Source organism: Nylanderia fulva, unplaced genomic scaffold, assembly GCF_048542155.1.
Source record: "Nylanderia fulva isolate GAGA-0341 unplaced genomic scaffold, ASM4854215v1 Scaffold42, whole genome shotgun sequence".
Taxonomy (NCBI): domain Eukaryota; kingdom Metazoa; phylum Arthropoda; class Insecta; order Hymenoptera; family Formicidae; genus Nylanderia; species Nylanderia fulva.
In genome coordinates, this window is record NW_028190499.1 from 1067966 (window position 1) to 1090818 (window position 22853).

The 22853-nt window shown below is 31.8% G+C and overlaps 1 protein-coding gene across 2 annotated transcripts in view; it reads right to left on the bottom strand.

Moving 5' to 3' along the window:
* raskol (Ras GTPase-activating protein raskol) overlaps window positions 1-22853 on the bottom strand; it is a 449557-nt gene that overhangs the window by 260529 nt on the left and 166175 nt on the right. Inside the window, exon 1 of one of the 2 annotated variants that reach the window (XM_029309094.2) lies at window positions 17044-17341. The exons of the other annotated variant lie outside the window; for it this stretch is intronic. The gene's annotated coding sequence lies outside the window, so the exon portion shown is untranslated. Of the gene's footprint in view, window positions 1-17043; window positions 17342-22853 lie in introns of those variants that run through there. 2 annotated transcript variants of the gene reach the window in all.

Below are 22853 nucleotides of genomic sequence, written 5' to 3' on the forward strand. Positions count from 1 at the left end.
GTAATCGTCGATCTGGTCTACTTACATGATTTCATTGAGCATGACAGATTCGTTCGTAAAGAGCCTACCGTGTCGAACTCGCGCGAGAAGAAAAGCGGAGATTGTGTCTCGCGTTCTTTCGCTTTCTCGGGCAAGCGGCCAGCTCGTGCCAACCTGTCATTACGAATCCTTCAAGTTCAAGATCACGATGAGAGAACTCGCTTTCTCACTCTTACGCCGATCGCGAGATCGAAGTGCATATGTAGGACAAGAAATCGGATTGTGTACACAGCAGAACAGCAATTTGTGTTTTTTGTAAAAAACGGTCCCCGTTAAAATTTTTGTGTTAAATATTTAACACATTCATGTGTTAATTTAACATACTACTGTTCTGTTAATTGAATTTAAATGTTAAATTATTAAAACAACTGAAAAAAATGTAAAAATAACACAATGTGCATCTATTTTTAATTTTACACAATAAATATGTTCTGCTTTATTAGTGACAAGATTTATCTGTTAAAATTTATAGGAAAAAGTGTTAATTTTTCTATTTTATAATATAAGTGGAGATGATAAAATCTAAAATTAACATATTTTTTGTTAATTTGTACATTAAAAGTATATTAATTTCATACAAAATTTATTTTGAATTATTTGAAATTTGCATTTATTTTGTGTTAAAATGTTAACACAAAAATTTCTGTTTGGGACATGTGATATCTGTTAAATTTAACAGAAATTTTTCAATTGTGTAGCGCAATTTCAGCGAAACTCTTTATTTTATTTTATTTCTCGATTATTTAATAGTTTAATAAATTAAAAAATTCGAATTAATATTTATATATGTATATATATATGCAATATTTTTTCTTGTCCAAAATATTCACAAATATGATTCCTAAGCAATCTCTTAATGATATTAAACTGTATGTATACGAGCAAATTGAAGTTTCGGCGCAGAGCAAAATGTGGAAATGAACTAAGAGCGAAAGGGTTAAGCGGGAATGAGACATTAATTATCTCGCGCGTGCTTCTCGTGTGCGAGCCAGATATAAATTATTACCAGCGCTTCGCTACCTCCGCTATACCGATAAATTATTTACGCGTATTTACGCGACACGAGAAAGAGAAAGAGAGAGAGAGAGAGAGGGAGAGAAAGACTTCCCGAGGGAAGACTTTCGCGGAGATAAAAGCGAAAAAACCAGTTATCATAATAAAAAAAGAGGAAAATGTTTCGGTGACACTGATAAAGAATTCACATACCAACCAGCTAAATATGCGACGTATTCATACCCGACAAACCTAATACGTAATCATTAGTCATACACCGAAAAATAACGCCGAGAGGATCCTCTTAATTTAAGATAATATTCTAATTTATTCTTATTTAAAAAAAATATACTAAAATTTAGAGAATTTTCTTAAATTTAGAGAAATATCTTAAATTAAGAGGATCCTCTTAGCGCTAAGAATACAATTTTTTCAGTGTATGCGTATGATATCTAAATCTTCTAAAGATATATATATACATATATATATTTTGGATATATATATATATATATATCTTCTGAAGATAGATATATATATATATATATATTAATATAAATAAAAAGAGAGATAATAAAAAATAAAAACAGAAGGAGCCTCTATATTGCCCCTATTATTTTTGGAGCAAATGTGCTTCTGGCGTTCTCCGATCGATCATCGATCATTGTGAAGATATATATATAAATATATATATATATATATATATATATATCTTGTGAATATATATATTATATATATATATATATATATATATATATATATATCTTCTGAAGATATATATATATATATATATATATATCTTGTGAAGATACACACACACATATATATATATATATATATATCTTCTGAAGATATATATATATATATATTAATATAAATAAAAAGAGATAATAAAAAATGATAAAAACAGAAGGAGCCTCTATATTGCCCCTACTATTTTGGTGCAAATGTGCTTCTGACGTTCTCCGATCGATCATCGATCATTGTGAAGATATATATATAAATATATATATATATATCTTCTGAAGATATATATATACATATATATTAATATAAATAAAAAGAGAGATAAAAAATAATAAAAACAGAAGGAGCCTTTATATTGCCCCTACTATTTTGGAGCAAATGTGCTTCTGGCGTTCTCCGATCGATCATCGATAGTAATTAGGGGGATCGAGCGGCGCGTTTCCGCGGCGCAGCGGTGCGTGCCTCGAAATTGATCGCATGTGTGCGTGCGCCGATGATCGAGATCGCGGTTCGTTCTGCGGCGAATCGCGCCGAAGATCACGGCGCGTGAACTGGTTTCGCGCACGGGAACACGCCGGTTGAGCGCGTGCACGCACTTCGGAGGAGAGAAAGAGACGAGAGAAAAGGGTTGAGAAGAAAAGGAAAGCGCGCCGCGGGCCGAGAGGTCGTTCGCATCCGCAGAGTTCGAAGTTGGCGGGCGAACGTGTAATCGCGTTTCGTGACTACGGCGTAGAATTCGTTGCCCTCTGTCCTTCTTCCTCCCATCCTTTCGTCCTCGATTAAGGAAGAAGGAATTTACGGTGTGATACCAGACGGAGAGAAATTATAGAATCGAGCGAGGGACCCGAAGAGGAGAAAAATTATGGATGGGCGAGGAAGAAAATCCCCAACTCGGAGTAATTAATCGCAGAAAGGAACGAGATCGTATAATTAATTTTACCGATTTTTTTGTTATAGTCTCAGTGGACGTGCCGAATATATGTCGGAGTATCTAAAAAAATTTGGTTAATTTTGATAAGTATTTATTTCAATACTGTCAAATAAATCATTTATTTGAAACTGATAATATTTATTTCATATGAAAAATATTTATTTGATATAAGAAAATCCTTTTCAAAACAATAAATATTTATTTGTTTCAAATAAATTATTCATTTAATAGTATTGAACTAAATATGTATTAATTTAATTTTAACTAAAATTTAATTAAAAATTTAAAAAATTTTTAAATTTAACTTAAAAAAAATGTAACTACACTGAAAAAAAGTCAACTTGACCAAACCTTTCAACTAAATCACCATTTTGTTAATTGAACATATATTAATAATTAACAAATTTTTTTACAGTACTCAAATCTTATAAAAAAATTCCCTGATCTTCCAGGTATTTTCATTAAAAAAATTCCTGGTAAAATAAATAAAACAGTAAGTTGTTCATTGCATGCGCTTGCGATGTAAGAGCGAAATTATCACAACGCATAATTTAAAAAAAAATTACCCGAGTCTTAATAAAATTTCATGAGAGTAAAAAAATTCCTACAACAATCCTCGGTTTTTCTAAAGAACTAATAGAGACCCTGATATGTATACAAACGGCGAGATGGATGCTATCGCGTCAAGGAACACGTACGCGCCTCATCACGATAGAATTATCTTCAGTTTTTCAATGCTTCAATTATGGGCAGATCTCCCGTAAATTGTTGCGGCTGATGAGCAGATGCGCAGAAGCGAATCGCGGAAAATAAAGCTCGAGATATATTTTCACTCTCGTCCCGTAATTTCTCTCCGATGAATTAATCCATCCTGATCTTGCACGGTAGCGCGCCTGTTTACCTGTAGCGATAGAGACAATTGCTTAGTCATAAAAGGGAGCCCGTTCCTGGAAATGTTCCCTGCGAGGTCGACGAGCATCGACATTTAACATCTTTTCAAAACGTCGGGAAGAGATCATTATCGTATCGTATATCTCCGTATCTTATATAACGTGCGAATGAACCCGGGATCAAGTATATTACTCCCGTAATTTTAGGTGTGATGCATCTCGGAATTAACTCGTTACAGAGAGTTGTTGCTCGAAAAATCCCGATGCAGCTAGAAAAGCGACAATTCTCATTTTTCTAAATCAATTTATTCAATAATTTTTTTTTAATAATATATAATTTTGTCTCCTTTTTTCTTTATACTTTTCATAAACATAATCTCGATACAAGAATTTATTTTTAGATTTCTTTCGAAAAAAAATACTTCCCAGTTTTAATCTTTTCTTTCTCAATTAAAAAATACATGCATCCGACTTTTTATGAAAGAATATATTCAAAGTAATCTTAGGTTTATATTAATTTATTCCTAATTTTTTTGAAATAAAATATAATTTTATCCCCCTTTTTTTCTTTACACTTACAAACACAATTATGATTTAATAATTTATTTTCACGGATTTCTTTCGAAAAAAAAATCTTTCTCTCAATTAAAAAAAAACACATGCATCCGACTTTTTATGAAAGAATATATTCCAAGTATATCGCTCCCGCAATTTTAGGTCTGTATTAATATATTCATGAATTTTTTTTATAAAATACAATTTTTTTCTTTACGCTTGCAAACATAATCATGATTCAATAATCTATTTTCACGAATTTCTTTAAAAAAAAAATCTTTCCTAATTTTTCCGATGTCGCAAGCGCATTAATTTTAATCTTCTCTTTCTCAATTAAAAAAAACACATGCATCCGATTTTTTATGAAAGAACATATTCGAAGTATATCGCTCCCGCAATTTTAGGTCTGTATTAATATATTCATGAATTTTTTTTATAAAATACAATTTTTTTCTTTACGCTTGCAAACATAATCATGATTCAATAATTCATTTTTCACGGATTCTTTTAAAAAAAAAAATAATAATAATAATAAATAAATCTCCCAATTTTTCCAATAACTTTGAAGCCCATTTTTAATCTTTCCCTCCTGATTAAAAAAAAAAATAATAAATGCGCATGCGTAGTTTTTACGAGAATCATCATATCGTCGGTCGCAGGTGTCGTTGCATCGCGAGCGAATCGATTCGAACCCTGTCGTAAAAAGACCGTCTCGTAAACCGTGCAATCGAGGAAGGAAGAAGAGAACGAGACGCCGCTGGGATACATCCAGCTGGTCACATTGACGTGTCCCCTCAACCTGGGTCGCGCGAGAGAAACACAAGCGAACCTTGACATTTCTCACAGGGAGGTCACGAAGAAGAAGAAGAAGAAGAGAAGAAGGCAACCAGGAGGGGTCCACGAGAGCGACCTTAAAGCCGAGAGGATCCTCGGCGGTTCCGGTTGCCATGAGAACCTCATAGTTGCTCGAGAGAAGAGAGTCGAAGAGCGGAACGGAAGAAGTAGGAGGAACGGAGAGACGGAGGCAGAAGCGAAATGCCTACTTACGACAACCGCGATCCCCCTCGTAAACATCGGACGGCTCCTGGGAATCCGCGCGCGGCGAGAACAAGGATACCCAGGTGCAGCGGCATCGATAACGACCGGGGGAGGGATATCTTCCCGAGCATTCTCGTCATTTTTGCCGCCGCGGATCGCGAACCCCGGGGCATAATTGCCTCAAACTTTACGGATAATTGAACGAACGGACGCGCGCGTCGAGACACGCGTTATTAATTACGGACGCGCGATCGCGGCGATCGTACACCCGGTGTGTGTGCTCTCGCTCTGCTAATGATGCCGACGACTGCGGATGAAATTAAACCCTTGAGAAATAACGGACGTTGATTGGTGAGCTACGATGATTTTTAGATTATACCGTAGCCTTTCGAAAGCCAGCACTCTTTTATCGTATTCTGTTGTCTGTGGGAAAATCGAGAGTCGTTCATAGAAATGCAATAATTGAAAAAAGTCTATTTATATTCTTTTTGTATTACACGTGCAGGCAAAGTGGCACTTTGTGTGCGTGTTTTCTGTGCGGAAAGCGGCCGATTTCCCACGCCGCCATCTAGCGGCGACGCGGTGAGTGAATAAGCCGTATTCAAAGCCATTGCCTACGGCTAAGCCGCGTTCAAAGTCATTGCCCACGGCTGAAGCCGTGGACAATGACTTTAAACGCGGCTATTCCCGCACCGTGCCGTCGCAAGATGGCGGCGTGTGATCGGCCACCTCCCGCACAGAAAACGCGCACAAAGCCACTTTGTCTGCACTTGTAATACAAAATAGTATGTGTATCACGTGCGGATTGACAATTGTTCACTCGCCTTCGGCTCGTGCGTCCATCCCCCGCACTCGTGACCAATTGTCAACTTTCCGCACTCGATACACAATATACTATTGTGATTGATAATCATCATTTTTATCATTTTGATTTTTAAGGGGATCTTAAACGTCCTTGAGAAGTCTTCTGTTTTATCGACCAAATGTGAGGTTAGATAAACTATAAATCTATTTATTGGTTTAGAATTCATAATTCTGTAAGCAAGATATATGAGATTATATAGAGATTAATAAGTTTTTTTCCTGTACAAATTAAAGTATTAATCTTAACAAAGGGCGAAGCGCTCTAATTTCAGGTAAAAAAAACAATCCGTATAGCTAATAAATAGATTTATAGTTTATCTAACCAAACATTTTGTCGATAAAACAGAAAAGAAACAACAAACTTCTCAAGGACGTTTAGGATTCCCTTAATGATTTGGTTCACTCTCTAATGTATTATAACAAAAAAAAGATTTAACTAAATAACACTCTTTTATCGTATTCCTTGTCTGTGGGAAAATCGAGAATCGTTGATAGAAATACAATAATTGTAAAAATCTATTTATATTTTTTGTGATTATTAAAGCAATAGTAATTGCATTATTTTTTCTCAATTATATTACATTTCTCTATAATTTTTATCATTTTCATTTTTAAAGGAATTTTAAACGTCCTTGAGAAGTCTGTTGTTTTTTCCTGTTTTATCGACAAAATGTGAGGTTAGAATTATAAATACTTAGAATTCATAATTCTGTAATCAAAATATATGAGAGTCCAGTGCTCGGAATTAGTTGCTCTTTTCGAGCCGATTTCGCGAGCGACGGGGTAGATCTCCCCACTACCGTCGAGGCTCGACGGCGGAGTCGTCGTTACTCCGGGCAACGCTATATCTCAGGAGCGTCGCTAAACATGTTAAGTTGTACCTTCCGCCAAATCGTCATTATTATTACATAATTTATATTTTTGTTAAATAATAACTGAATATTAACTTAATATTAACGTAATATTTAGTTAGTATTTAACAAAAATATAAATTATGTAATAATAATGACGATTTGGCGGAAGGTACAACTTAACATGTTTAGCGACGCTCCTGAGATATAGCGTTGCCCGGAGTAACGACGACTCCGCCGTCGAGCCTCGACGGTAGTGGGGAGATCCACCCCGTCGCTCGCGAAATCGGCTCGAAAAGAGCAACTAATTCCGAGCACTGTATGAGACTATACAGATTGATAAATCTTTTTCCTTTACAAATTGAAGTATTAATATTAACAAAGGGTGAAGCGCTCTAATTTCAGATAAAAAACAATCCGTATAACCAATAAATAGATTTATCGTTTATCTTACCTCACATTTTGTCGATAAAACAACAGAATTCTCAAGATGCAACAGATTTCAACAGACTTCTCCTCTAGTTTAAAGATTTATTAACTAAATAACATTTTTATCGTATAACAAATAAGATTTAAATAAATAAAAATTACATACACAAAGATTTATGTTTATAAAATAATGAAAATCATAAGAGAATATTACGTAATATTTTGCATAAAAATTATACAACTAATAGATGAAATTAAACTCTTGAGAAATAACGGATGTTGATTGGTGAGCTACGATGATTTTTAGATTATACTGCAGCCTTTGAAAAGCTAACACTTTTTTATTTTTGTAATTATATGGAGTAATATAACTGCATTATTTTCTCTTAATTACTCCAATTTTATGATTTCTTTTATTATCTTGATTCTTAACTGACTCGGTTCACTGATGTAACGAAAAAAATCAATTAAAAAAAAATTACACATATGTGAAGATTTATGCTACTTATAAAATTATTAAAATGTAAAAATCATAAGAGAGAATATTACGTAATATATTTTGCATAATATTAATTAATTATAATCATATAACTGTGGATGAAATTAAACCCTTGAGAAATAACAGACGTTGATTGACAAGCTACATTGATTTTTAGATTATATAGAAGCCTTTAAAAAGCTAACACTTTTATCGCTTTTCTTGTCGATAGGAGAATCGTGACTAGTTTGATGGAAACAGAATAATTGTATCAAAATTATATTTAAATTTTTGTAATTATGTAGAATAACATAATCACATATTATTTTTTCTCAATTATTACACATTTCTATAATTTTTATCTTGATTCTTAATGATTTGATTTACTAATGTTGGAGTGAAAAAAGTTAACTAACAATAAATAAAAATTAAATAAATTACATAAAACTTATATATAAAAATTTATGCCATTTATGAAATTATTATTGTAAAATGTAATATAAATTATCAGACTGTCACACGTAATATGTTGCATAATAAAAAATTATTAAATTATATAATTATAAATTATTAAAAAATTGTTATATACAGTATACGAATAATATCTTCTATTAAAATATCTATGAATGTTGTAATGCATTGTAATGTATGTATGAATCGTGAAATTTTGTTAGAAACGTGACTAATTCACCATTCGCGCATAAATAAAGTGTCTTAGATGCATAATATAATTTGAAACGATGATGGATTCGCTGTAGCACCCAGCCACGTAGATAATACTAATTTAAATTCGCAAAAGCGCTTTCTACAAAATGTGTTACGTCTGAATAGTAAGTCGGTTATGCGGTGTACGCTCCGGGGGAAAATTCGAGTAACAACGTTGGGTTGCTGTTAGGTTGTAAACGTAGTCAACACGCGAGAAGAGAGAAGGAGAGAAGAGAAACGAACAGGCTGAATCGAATCAGCTGAGAGGAAAGCCGCCTTCTGGCAGGTTCAACAGAGTGCTTTCTTAAATCAAGGATACGAGGAAGATTTGTCAGAGACGAATTATTTATTACTCGGACATCGCTCAAATGATAGGAAATTGACGAGACTCGTATATAATATCAGAATTTTTTATTTTTTAATTTAATTAAGGGAAAATAATTTTTAAATATGCAGACTTAGATACGTGGACACACGTTATCATTCATAGTAATTTTAATTAAATATGTATATAATATTTTTTTAATAATTTTTAATAATTATTTATAATGTTTAATATTAAAAATATTATATGCATAATATTTTTACAACTTTTTTACAATTTTTTTTTAAATTAAAGAGATAAAATAATTCTAAATATCAGTAAAATATTCTGAAGACGGTAAAACAAATCTCTGTGAGTAAATGTAGCAAAATAATAACACACGTTATCATTCATAGTAATTTTAATTAAATATGTATATAACATTTTTTAAATAATTTTTAATAATTATTCATAATGTTTAATATTAAAAATATTATATGCATAATATTTTTACAACTTTTACATCTCACACAATAACTTAACACTGAACAAAATTGTTAATTTGACTAAACCTACAAAATAAAAATTATTTTGTTAATTAAACCTGTAAAAATATTTAAATTAAATATAAAATTAAATTTGACAAAACGTATATTTGACTTAAATACTAAAATATGTTGATTTAATAAAATAGCAATTCAGTTAAAAGCTTTAGTCAAAAGTTAAATATTTTTCAGTGCAAATCTTCGAGTATGTAACTTTTTTCTAGTAATTACATAAATAAAATAATTCGTAATTTTAAGGAATTAAAGTATATATTGGTTTTTACACTTCGAGTGCAATCGATTTTCGGCGAGAAAAGAGGATAATTCCGGATGCGAAGAGAGTAATTAAAGAAACGACCGAGAATCTCTCTGTAATTTCGTCGCGAGGATTTTAAGGGCGTGATTTTCGTCGGGAGATTTCGCGATACGGGTTTACCGGAACAAGAACGTCGAATTGATGAAAAACAACGACCACCAACCGAGTAATTTGTCCTCCCCGATGGTCGGCGTTGCACGACGCGAACTTAATCTCTCAAGTTCCTGCGATGAGTGCCAAGTCCTTCCCCTATTCACGATCACGTCGGACTTTACCGGGAATTCACCAACTCCTCCTAGCATCTGATGGAGAGGCACATAGCGGTAACATTATACAGTCAAAGCAGAGATTCACGGGGACCTTACTTCCGTTCGTTAAATCTCGGGCGAAAGATAAGAAACGGAACCGGATCTTATCTCTCGGCTCTCGAAATTTACGCGGTATATATTTCAAGCCAGTCCATACTTTGTAGAAGTTAAGATTTGCTCACTGAAAAAAATTTATTTCATTCGATTATTTTATTTCATTCGATTTATTTATTTTTTTTCATTCGATTTATTTATTTTAATACTGCCAAATGAATCATTTATTTGAAACTATAAATATTTATTTGATATGAAAAAAATTTATTTGATGTAAGAAAATCCTTTTAAAAAATAAATATCATTTAAAAAGTAAATGAAGAAATATTTATTTCTTTCAAATAAATGATTCATTTGAAAGTATTGAGCTAAATATGTATTATTTTAGTCATTTTTTTCAGTGCATATATATGTCTAGTTGAATGGCAGATTTCTATATATTTCTGATAAGCTGCATTTTTAATAAAAATTTTTTAAATAAAAAATTGATTTTTAATAAAAAATTTTTTAATAAAAAACTAATCGAGCTCAAGAAAGGGTTCCAATCTTGAAAAAAGTTGAATAAACAATAAATATGGTCGACATATTAAATAACGTATATTTGTCTTCGTAGAAAATTGCAATAAAGAAAAATCGAGGTAGATGTCTAGTGAATGGCAGATTTCTATATATTTCTGATAAGCTGCATTTTTAATAAAAATTTTTTAAATAAAAAATTGATTTTTAATAAAAAATTTTTTAATAAAAAACTAATCGAGCTCAAGAAAGGGTTCCAATCTTGAAAAAAGTTGAATAAACAATAAATATAGTCGACATATTAAATAACATATATTTGTCTTCGTAGAAAATTGCAATAAAGAAAAGTCGAGGTATACAAATGACAGGTATTTTCACTCTTTTTTCAAGGAAGGTGCTTCTGAATCTTTTATCGTAACCGCGCGTTCCTGAGAATTCTCTTTTTATTTTTCAGAATCGTGCACTTTGTATTTAAGCCGAAATTGTTGTTTCTAAAGACTGTAATGCAATACAAAAAAAAAAAAAAAAAAAAAAAAAAGAATCCTAGCAATCGCCGAGAAACAGACGCGCAAATTTCTTGCAGCATCGATCTTAAAGTCCTCGTGCCCGGGGGTTCAAGGGCTTATTACGGTCCATCTTACCTTGAGAACCTACGACGCGGACGATTGAACTTTTCTCCGCGCGGCCCTAAAGTCTCGAGATTGTGTCTCGTTTTTTCGCGATAACAATCTTCCCAGATACTCGAATGCAGTAATGAAATTACTTCTTCCTTTTGTGACCGGATGTCTCCGTAACGTATCGAGAAACAATCGGCAACGAAATTACGAATACTATTTTATTTATGAAATTACTACTGAATACGAAAAAAAATAGAAATTTATATATATTTGTGATTATATTTAGAGTAATATATATAATTATAATTTTTATTATGAATTTTTATATATTATTACTTCTATGTTTTTTGATGATTCGATTTATTAATAATATTGCATTAAAGTGTTAACTTAAATAAAAGTTACATAATACAAGATCTGTGCTATTTATGAAGTTATTATTGCAAGATGTAATCTAACAAATTATTTTTGTTAATTGAACCTATAAAAAATATTTAAATTAAATATAACATTAAATTTAACAAAACGTATATTTGACTTAAATACTAATTTATGTTGATTTAGTACAAAATAGTAATTTAGTTGAAAGGTTTAGTCAAGTCGACAAATTTTTTTTCAGTGTACGTATTTTGCATTAATCATTGTGAAAAATGTAAAATATTCAAAAAATTGCTACACACTAAATACGTCTTTCATTAAAATTGCTATGGATGTTGTATTCATGTCGTACCCATGTTTTCGAACAATATGCTAATTTACGTGAAATGAGTAACAAAACTGCAACTAAACATCTAATTCAAAAATTCCAAGCTTAATAACAGCTTGTTGATACGAAAACCGGCACACAATATCGCGTGATGTCTGAAACATCGGTTAGGTCGATATATACCTATCTAACAGTAAAAAGTTCTGCTATACGACGATAAAACACATAGGATTCTTGCAAAGAGACTTGCACAGAGAGAGTTTACTCATTTGTCGTCCATAAACCGTAAAAAGTGCATCGTAATCGCATACTTCTCACTTAAACCTCTACCACGCTGCTCAGGTAATACTTTATTTGCAACTTAAAATTTCGCTATGATTCGACAATTAATATAAATATAATTTTCATTGAACTCTTGTAAATAATACACTCTAAAAAATTGCGAAATTTTTTATATTTAAAACAAACCTAATTTTTCTCCCATAAACAATAATATATATTATTACGTGAAATATATAAAATAAAAAATAAAATAGAAATATATAATGAATTAAAAAAGAATTGCTCGTGAAGTAGCAAAATAAAATATGTATATAGCAATTTAATGTCGCAGAATTAATGCAATTGGGGATAGATGGCCGCTTGTAAAAACTCGTGATTGTAACTGATTAATCGATTAATCGATTGTAATCAAAAGAACCGATTAATACTCTATTAAATGATTAATCAAACTGAAAAAAATGCTGTTGATTCAATTAAACGTCGTTACGGGCTGCCATCAACATATGCAGTTGATTCATCAGTATTTTGTTAATTCTGACATTATTAATCAAATCAAGATGTCATACTTTTATTTATACTGATATACTGATGAATCAACGTCACGTTTAATTGAATCAACAGCATTTTTTTAGTGAATTAATCGATAGTCACGAGCCCTAATTTCAACGTTCGCGGTTACTTTCCTCGAAGAAAATAGCATCAGCTTTCCGCCACGAAATGACGAGAATTTCAAATTTCATCTGAAGACTGTCGGCAAACAGGCGCGCATTTATACACTACACAAGACAATTAAAGCCGCGAAGGTCCGCGCGTGTCTAGTTTTACCTGTCGACCGGTCGGCCATCTACATTTAATTATGCAAAATCTCGCAAAGGCCGTTTTGCCGTGCAAAAGAATTTTTCATTTCAAGAGCGAACGAGATGTTGCGTCGAAGAGAAAGAGAGAGCGAACGTTCGTTTCGCGAGAAAAAAGGGATACTCTAAAGAAGTACGCATCTCGTTAAGAGTTATTAATGGCCCTGCACTGGCCTTCGTGAAACACGCGATTATGGCGATTCTTAATTAATAATTTCAACGCTGTTATTGCGTTTCGTTGATGTAACGTGTGTTAAACCGATCGTGTAATAATAGTACAGCAATAATTAACAAACATTGCTATATATGAATCGTTGTAGAGATTATATTCAATCGATATTCTCTTCCCCATCAAATTTCGAATGTTCAAATGTCTGCAGGTATATATGAATGTGTGAGGAAAATTATTAAATTAAGAATTTATTAATCAAAATTATTAAATTAAGAATTTATTAATCAAAATTATTAATAAAATTGTTAATAAAATTATTAATATAAATTATAATAAAATATGTAAAAATATATATATAAGGGAGAGAAGAGAAATGAAAGAGCGATATTCTCTTCCCCATCAAATTTCGAATGTTCAAATGTCTGCAGGTATATATAAATGTGTGAGAAAAATTATTAAATTAAGAATTTATTAATAAAAATTGTTAATAAAATTATTAATATAAATTATAATAAAATATGTAAAAATATATATATATAAGGGAGAAAAGAGAAATGAAAGAGCGTGAAAAGGAAGATATTTTAAACTAACATCAATTAGCGTTTGATTAATTAAATTAGCGCTGTCTATCTTTCCTTCTCTTTCTCTCGCTTTTATCATTTACTACAATCAAACGAGAAGCTGTGAATCGTCAAGTTGGAATTAGTTAGCTTCTGCAACTGCTGCAGCAACATGCTGGTCCAAGAGTTTAGAATTCATTATTGATTCTGGAAACGTACAGACAGAGTTCCAGTATTCACTGCTAACAGTCTGCGTAACTAATCCCGAGACAATATATTTCGCTGATTACCATTTGCACTTTTATTTTCGCTATTTATCATAACAAGTGAGGAAGAGAGAAGAGATTCCGTTATAGCAAACGACCAAACACTAAATCATCTCCCGATTATTAACTGCTGTATACCGCATAATCCGAGTTCACGTCTCTGACGATCGTTATTTACCCATCCGCAGATTTTTATCTCCATTAATATAAAGAGTGAATGAAGTAATAAGTCAACGAGAAAAATTATGACACTCTCCGTCATACTTATGGCCAATGTACAGTTACAATATTAATACATCAACAGATACATGAACAAATTAAAAATATATTAAATCTAATCTAGATTCTAAAATTATTTTCTCTTTTATTATTTTTTTTATCATTATTAGAATTTTTTAATCTTAATTATGACGTAAAATAGCGAGAGCGAATTATTTCAATTATTTAATCGATTAACTATTTAAAGCAGTGAATAAATCAACAGATATATGAACAAATATAAAAATATATTAAATCTAATCTAGATCCTAAGATTTTCTCTCTTATTTTTTTTTTTATTATTATTAAAATTTTTAAATCTTAATTATGACGTAATATAGCGAGAGCGAATTATTTCAATTATTTAATCGATGAACTATTTAAAGCAGTGAATGAATCAACAGATACATGAACAAATAAAAAAATATATTAAATCTAATCTAGATCCTAAGATTTTCTCTCTTATTTTTTTGATTATTATTAGAATTTTCAAATCTTAATTATGACGTAAAATAGCGAGAGCGAATTATTTCAATTATTTAATCGATGAACTATTTAAAGCAGTGAATAAATCAACAGATACACGAACAAATAAAAAATATATTAAATCTAATCTAGATTTTACAGATTGTTTTCTCTTTTATTTTTTTTATCATTATTAGAATTTTTAAATCTTAATTATGACGTAAAATAGCAAAAGCGAATTATTTCAATTATTTAATCGATGAACTATTTAAAGCAGTGAATAAATCAACAGATACACGAACAAATAAAAAATATATTAAATCTAATCTAGATTTTACAGATTGTTTTCTCTTTTATTTTTTTTATCATTATTAGAATTTTTAAATCTTAATTATGACGTAAAATAGCGAGAGCGAATTATTTCAATTGTTTAATCGATTAACTATTTAAAGCAGTGAATAAATCAACAGATACACGAACAAATAAAAAATATATTAAATCTAATCTAGATTTTACAGATTGTTTTCTCTTTTATTTTTTTTTTATCATTATTAGAATTTTTAAATCTTAATTATGACGTAAAATAGCGAGAGCGAATTATTTCAATTATTTAATCGATGAACTATTTAAAGCAAAGAATAAATGAAAGGTCAGGATCGGATTCTAGTTCCAATAGTACTCTGTACTCGAATCCTAGAAGCCTCGATCGCGAATAACCAGTTGTTGGCGACCCCGATCTACGAGATGAAACTCGATATACCTACACGCGAGATGATTCATTGACGCGAAACGTGTCACGTTTCCACGGATCGTTTACCCCGATCGCGCGTAAATTTCAAAACGTATAAGGGTAAGGGAATAAGAATCGCTCTTTTCGACGACGATTATACGGAATACATATTTCCGTTTCCAACTTTCTTTTTCGCCGAACCACGACGCTCTTTCTCTCCCTCGTCTCGCTTCTTCTCTACAGCGCGATCAAGATAAACGTGTCCGAAAGAAACTTTGGCTGCTCGAGGGCACTCGAGCCCCGAGCTCGGGGCATACCGTCACGTTTTGCGGCCCGCGAATCAAATCTCGCATCGAAACATTCGTCGAGGACACTCCTTTCAAAGTAAAAGTCGGCTCCAATCAAAAAATACTGACAAATACGAATAAACATTATAATACAAATAATTCATAATCTTGAGGTTTCAAGCAGACAACATTTGAAAAATATCATTTTTTGCACTCTTATAATTTTTACACACAATCTGTTTTATCGTAAAATATATTTAAAGAGAAATATATACAGGATGTATCTAAATAAGTGCGAAAAATTTTAGACGATTTTTTGTCGAAAATTAAAAGAGGTTTCTTATTTATTATATAAATATATATTCTTATACTCCACCCTGAGGAGTTACACTTTTCCAAAGAGGAAGGTAAAAATAAAAATTTGTTTTCTCAAATTTCAGACAAATTAAAAAAAATAAACCGGAAAATATCTACCAAGTTTCATTTTCTTTTAATTTGCCTAAAATTTGAGAAAAAAGTAAAAAGTTAATTTTTTTATCTCCTTCTTTAAAAAAGTTTAATTCCTCAGGGAGGGATATAGGAAACCCCCCTTAATTTTCGACAAAGAATTATCTCAAATTTTTCATACTTATTTAAGTATACACACACTTATTTAATTCATTTTATATATATATATATATATATATATATATAAATAGAATAATAATTAATTATATATGATATAATAAACGATTCGAATATCACTATTTTACTTGATACAGCGGATACTTATATTTTAAATTTTATATTTTTCGCGCGTCACGGCACTGTTTTCATTATGTCGAACGGAAATTAAACAACAATCCCAAAAGTAAAATATACCTTTTAGTATATCGCGTGACATTCGCCGAATTTCTGATACGAACAGTATCGTCGCCGCTGCTCCGCATTTCCTTTTCGTGTTATATTTTATGAGACGTCTTCACGTGGTAGATTTATGTTATATATAAGCTTTTTAACGAGAGCTTTATGTTACACTCCGCGTGACGTGGATTTATCCTTTACGTTATATGGTTTCTAATGAGAAACGTCTAGAATATAAATTAAACATTTAAAATATACTTTAGAACAAATTATTCCAAATATAATACAACCTACAAAATTGCAATTCGCTCGTAAAGGATGAACGCCGTCGATTTGTAAATCACTCGATCAAACTTCGCGTTCGCGAAAACGAACGGAATCGATGACAAATCATCTCACATGACACAGTGTCTCGTTACTCCAATTCAACAATAAATTCTTACCTTCACTTTTTCACAGATTCAAAATCGATCGCGTGATATACCGAGTCCGTGCCATGAAGTGCGCGTCGCGACACTCGCGAATCGAACCCGCGGCGTACTTCACTCCGAAAAATACACTCTATTTTCCCGCCTTTTTTATGAAAGATGATGAGCGATGCACGTCGCACTTGACATTTGTTCTCCAGATACGGATCACCGGACTATTCGAAGCCGTCACATTTTCCCGCTGAACGTACGAATATCCACGAACGCGAGCGCGACAAGCACCCACCCGACACGATGGTTAGCCGCGGACTGACAACGCGGGACGACGCTGGCGCCCGAGGCCGGCCGAGCGCGGCCGGAGACGCCCGAAGGCCGGCCGAGCCGCGCAAGAGTGTATCACGTGCGACGATTGATGACCGCGAGGCTCGGTCGTCGCACGTGATACATTTGTATCACGTGCGTATTGTCGATATATCGATATTTCCTCGATATTTTTAAATATTTTCCCGCTTCCATTTCTAAAAGAGGCGCGTTATTTATTTATCGAAGTCTCGAAGTGTATACTTCGTGAGCGGCTACTGTCATTGCATGTTTTGACAGTTGTGCATATCGAGAGGTTAGTGTATTGAAAGTTATTATGTATTATAAAGGCTTTTGTATATAATTGTTATTGTCAAAATCTGATAAATGTGTTCATTAATTTTGCTATTTAGTGGTTTCTTAGCTAATAAGAAAAATAGAAATTAGGTGAATTAAAATTATATACATTAATAATGGAAATTCGACAAATTAAAATTATGTACTTCATGAAAATGAAGAATTAAAATCATGTACATAATAGAAATTCATGCAACATGTTATGATGCAACTTAATGCAACTTATTAAATACACATCGTGCTTTACCATAGTCGGTCGTCGGTGGAACGAGACAAATTTAAGTCGCGCGAAAGTGACGTTAAAGTTACAAGTAAAGGTTTTAATCCATAAGAGCGTAAACATATCATAATCAAACAAAAATGCTTGAAAGTGATTAGTTGATTACTTTAAATAAATTTTTTTCACATGCAATCAAGCCGTATATAAGGTAATTGAAATTTGTGAATTATTTCAAAACATATGTAATTAATAAAAGAAAAAATATATAGTTGTATTATTAATGAAATTTAAAATATCGAAAGATAAATTTGAGAATTTTCGCGATGCTATTAGAGAAGTATATTTTATTATTTATTTAAAAATAAAAGAAATTAATCTTTAATATATTCGTTCATTCTCAATAAAATTTTCAAGTTTTCTTCGAGTTACCTAATCAATCATTAAATTTGCATCGCATTATCTCTATCTTTGTTTGCTTCAAATCTACTTCTATCTTCCCCTCCTCGACAGATGTCACCGTGACAAATAGCACAAGATATATTGAAAGTTAATGACAAACTTTCCTCGCCCGAGAAAAACGGGTAATAAAAATGTTGCAAGGAAAGGCAATAAAAAAAAAAAAAACAGAAAAAAAATTCCAGTACAATTGGTCCACGATTTTCGCTTTTCATCGTAAAGCTCCAAATACACAATTTTATCGTCCCTGTATTTTCAACACAGAGACGATAAAATTATCTCTGTTCCCTCTCCAATTTATCGGACACTTTTAAATTCTGCTTACAGTTAGCGTGATTGACACAAAGAGTCCATCGATCCGAATTGCTAGAGTATCGTTCACTTTATATATTTCCATTACACGAGCACAAAGAAGGTCTTTATATCACTCTGCATTGATCAAAAGACCATAGATTGCCATAGATTGTCACATCATCATCGCGTATTTCGCTATAAATGTCAGCGTCTGATTATCCTTTCCTGTCAGCAAGTCACATTAGCTAAATAAAACTCAGAATTGAACCGTCATATTAACATACACAATAATAAATTTTCCCGCATCTTTGTAACACCGAGAATTGAAACGACAGAAATTTTATTGGTTCGTACGACCCGCTAGATTTTCGTTCGCAAAAATAAAGCGTTTAAAATTTGCCAGACGTACCGGAGAGCCGAACAAGAACCAAGTCTCGAAAGAAAGAACAGAGAGAGAAAGAGGGACTTTGATGTCAAAAATAGCCGAAAATTCTTGCCATTCCGAGAGCACAGAGCATCTCCTCTCGTTCTCTAGAAAAGTAACGGTCCCGGATCGTTGAACCTGCTGCATGATGTGGCCATTAAGAGAACCCAAGGAAAAAAGGACAGACTAGGGAGGATTCATTGTCGCGGCGCTGGAAAGAGGAATCAGTCCAAGAATATTCTCGAGGCTATATCCTTGGCCCCGTAACAATCCGATAAGAGGTATGAAGAGAATTATTCGAGTGTAAAAAATCAGCGCGTATAGTTGCTCCGATTTTTATTTATATAGGAGACTCCCCATTTACAGGAAGCAGAAGGAATCGTACAATAAAAAAAGTGTCATACATTTGACATGTGTCATACACGTTTCTGTATGCGAAGAAAATTTTCTCTTAGAATTTATATACCCTGAAAATCATGATAATCGTGAAACAATGTATGAGTTTCTCTGATTAATATTTACACACAATAAAATATATTCTATTAATATGTACATGCATAGTAAAATTTTAATCGAACATATTTTATATTTTATTGTGATTGACATTAATATTTTTATTATGGTAAATATACATATATATTAATCAGAGAAAACTCTTATAAAATTCTTCCAATATTATATTGTCCCACGATTACCATAATTTTCAGGAAAAATTCCGAGAAAAAGTATTGGAAGAATTTTATATAAAAGTTCCTCTGATTAATATTTACCACGATAAAAAATATTAATATGTACATAGTAAATTTTATTCGAATTTTAATCGAACATATTTTATATCACATTATGATAAATATTAATATTTTTATTGCGGTGAATATACTATTATATTAATCAGAAAAAACTCTTATAAAATTCTTCCCCTGTGATTTTCAAGATAAATTCTAAGAGAAAATCTGTCTGATGTATTATTTAATTTATAATTAAACAAGTATCTTTATTCTTATTACCCTGTAATCATGATTGACACAAATCCACTTTGTACACTTTATTGAATTTCCGCTCGCGAAAATGTAATAAGCGTCAGCGCTTTTTAAAATAAAAGTTTTTTCTCACTCGGAGGATTCGCATCGCGCAGATCAGGCTAGCAAAATGGAGAAAGGGAAGTAACTATCCGCATCAAGGCGGATAAACTTGCACGTCGTTCGCAATAATGTGCCGTATCAGGCGCGACCTGGATGCAACGTATAATCTCGTAAAATTCATTTCAGGGAGTCAAAGGGGGACTTAACGAAATGGATGACTGCGATTGCCCTCGAGTGTACGACAGAACCCCGGAACAGATTTTCCACATAATAATACCTATTAAGGCTAAGCTGTTACGTATTGCCGCCATTTGGAGTTTGCTCGTTCGCGAACGTATTGAATAACCGCGGCCGATGGGGATTGCGGAAAATAATTACCGATTCGACCTGTTACATTCCTATAACAGCCCTTTTTCATTAGCGGATACGGCGAAAACATCTGAGTTTTGATGTAAATGGAAAGCAATTAATATGTTTCCCGGTCGAAATCGCTGAGAAAATCGCACGTAGGAATCTGAGGCGCAAAGCTGAGCTAAACGGAATATATATATATGTATATATCAGTCGAAATTCTAAAGGCATAGGTGGCCAACCAGCGACACGTGCCTCTAATGACAACGAAATGTCCTTTTAATGACCCTTAATTACCTAATTATGGATGCGCAAATGAATGGCTTCGCACTCTCGAATGATCCTGTAAAAGACATTGGATGACACATAAGCGAATGCGACGTTCAAATTGTGATTGGCTCGCATTAGGGAAAGGTTGACCACAACTGACCCGAAGGATTTCACGCTCTCCAAACTCGTCCGACGCGATTAATCTTTCCCGCAAATGTCGCCGCCTTCTAATCTCCTTCGAATTATACTCTTTTTCTTTTATCCTACCTAAGTGTGAAGATGAACACGCGATTTGACATGACATCGACGCTTCATTTCGACATACTATAATACTATCAAGAACAATGTAAGCAGTGTTGTGCTTAGATGATTTTTAAATTAGCTGGATAAAGATAAGATGAAAATATAAATTCATCTTAGATAAGATGAAAATATAAATTTATCTTAGATAAGATAAAAATATGTGAATTTTCATCTTAGATGATTTTGTGTGAAGTATATCTAGATAAAAGATGAAATTATGTAGCGATTCATCTAGATGATAATTTTTAAGACTGTTTATGTAAACACAGTTATAAAAAAATGTAAATTATAAAAGAGATACAAAAATGTATATATTCATATTTTTATTTATAAATTTTTATCGCTTACTGCTCAAGTTCTACTATTTAAATATTTTTATGTGCTGTAATTTTAAACCAAAATTATCTGAAAATTATTCTAGATAATTTAGTAAACCTAACATAATACTTTTTCTCAACTAGAGAAACTAGAGCACTAAGATGCAAATATAGATAATACATATTTTTATTATCTATATAAAGGTAAGATGACGCCAAAGTTTCATCTAGATGAGCCTTTTTATTTAGATAACAGCAAACAGTGAATGTAAGTGAGTTGTCGAGAGACTTTTCAAGTGTGAGAATCCTGTCAAAAAAATATGTAAGTCACTTGAGATTCGTCGTAAAATATATTGAAAAAGAATGTATTGTCTATTAAAAAATTTATTGCAATTATTCATGTTGCATTATAAATTGCAAATTAAATTACATCGACTTAAAATCTATGCAAAAAATATAAATATATATAATTATATTATATTTATTATTTCATTCTTTTATTAAAATTAATTTCCATCAATTTAAAATCTATCCAAAATAATGAAAATATTTTTATTATTTATACAATAAAATAAATCTCGATTTATACTTTAAGAAACGTCGTTTTAAAATTAAGATAATGCTTCGAAGTCATTAAGCAAGTTTTCAGAACACCGCAGCTGATTGAAATTATTCCGAATACCTAAGCTAAAAGTTCAACTTATGAAAATTCCTTGATCGGCAAAATTAATTCCGGATATAAGTATTGCATCGAAGGAAAAACGCCAGCTGACAGAACAATGCCGAAACTTTGATAAGACGCTTTCTTGTGTTGCTCTTATATTTAGCAATACTAGTAAGAATGAGAATCAGGGAAGGAAATCAAACTATAGTTTGCTTTTCTACAATTCTCTCATTGGTTCTCTACAATTTATCCTTCTGATCGCTCATACAAGTTTCATTTGGCCATCGTATTTCATCCCCGGTACGTATATAAGAGACAAAGCAAAAGAAAATACAAAGGAAAAATGTCATTTATTACTCTGGCAGCGAATTCTCGAAGGGCAATAAGTAAGACGCAATTTTTTATAAAATTAAATTAAATACAATAAGAAAATAAATAACGAAAAGCCGCAATTAGGTCATTAAAAATTATTAAAAGGCATTTCGCGTTATAAGAGTTATATATATCTAACTGATTGACTATTGCTTTTAAAATTAAAAATGTCTTGTTTACCTTTAGATATAGCGTCAATTTTTATAAATAATTATAAACGTTTATATTTAAAAAAAAATTTAAAAGCAAAAATATATCAGATAAGTCGATTAAAATCGAATTAGATTTCGCGATAATATATTGTTGATTTTTTTAATACCTTAAAACAAATAAAATAAATTTAGTCCCTTAGTGTGTAGTGGTATTCACTGTAAAAAATTTGTAAAATTACAATGCAAAATTAATACCTAATCAA